This window comes from Pteropus vampyrus, unplaced genomic scaffold (assembly GCF_000151845.1).
Source record: "Pteropus vampyrus isolate Shadow unplaced genomic scaffold, Pvam_2.0 Scaffold141, whole genome shotgun sequence".
Taxonomy (NCBI): domain Eukaryota; kingdom Metazoa; phylum Chordata; class Mammalia; order Chiroptera; family Pteropodidae; genus Pteropus; species Pteropus vampyrus.
Window position 1 is genome coordinate 3452493 of NW_011888922.1, and position 1323 is coordinate 3453815.

Genomic DNA, 1323 nt, shown 5'->3' on the forward strand with positions numbered 1-1323 from the left:
CCGCCCTGCTCCCCACACAGCCCCTCTGCTGAGCCAGGCTGCAGTGGCCGGGGGCCTGGGCCAAACGAGGAGAGTTTTGTTCCGAGCGGAGGGAAGTCTTGGCTCCAGGACGTTCACACCCAATGAATTACTTCAACGCTAGATTAGACTTGCAGGCTTGGAGCAAAGTGATAATAGGGCTCAATTAAATTAATTTATATGGACTCTATGCTCTGGGCCCATCCCTTGGTGGTGGGGCGTCCTGGCCCACTGCACCTTGGCCCCCAGGCCTAGCCCTTGCTGGGAGTTCTGGATAGCAGTTGAGAGATGGTAGGGAGGCCTCTCCTTCCCTGGCGGGATCTGCAGAGAGAGAGGCCAGGATTATTGTTTTGTTTTTGTTTTCAGTCTGATGTGCAGGTTGGAGAAAATGACCCTAATTAAACAAAGACTTCAGGAAGCTAACTCCTGGTTAGAGAAGATGAGGCCTGGTAGGTCTGCATAAGGCCTGATTCCCAAGGTCCTAGGGAAGGAGCTTGAAGAGATGATTTAGGGAGGTCTTGGGCCTGTGTCCAGGCCTCTGTCCTTCACTATCCCAGGCAAGGGAACATGTGGCTCTCTGTGGTGGGTGGATGGGCGCAAGAGAAGGCTGGATACCTGGGCTACAAGCTGGCCTCTGCCAGGAACTTGCTGTGTAAAGGATATACTTGAACCTTTCTGGGCTCAGAATGAAACCTACCTCCTTCGTAGGCTCAGAAAGCTCTCATGACCCAGCCCTTGCCTGCTTCTCCTGCCTCATCTCCTGGGCCTCTTCCTTCTAACCTGATTCCCACTCTATACTCCAAATGCTCTGAATCCACCTGCAGTTCTCTGGCTGGCATGCTTTGCCCCGCTGTACCCCGACCCTTCCTGGGCCTTTGCCCTTGCTGTTCCCCTGCCCAGATTGTCCTTTCCTCCCACTTTCTCTAGAAAGCAACTGACCTTTCCCTGTACCCACACTTGACCCTCTGAATGCGGTAGTCTGTCTCAGAGTCTATCTTGCCAGGAAATGGCCTTCTGGAGGGCAGGGGCAGATCTGATCACTCCCGTGGCCCCAGGGCCAGGACGGGACCTGGCACAGAGGTGGCACTGGGGTAAATTAGATACTTTTCAGTGTCACCTACAGCGTTAATGCCGTGATACTGTCTTGGTCTCTAGCCCAGTTCTGTAGTGATCACTCAGCTGCATGGGCTGCACTGGATGAAGAGCCTAGTGCCTTGTTCATGACAGCTCGGCCATTGGCCTGAGATGAGTTACTACTTTTCCTTCACTTTCAGTTTCCTATTATATTAAAAGTGGGATTTGGTA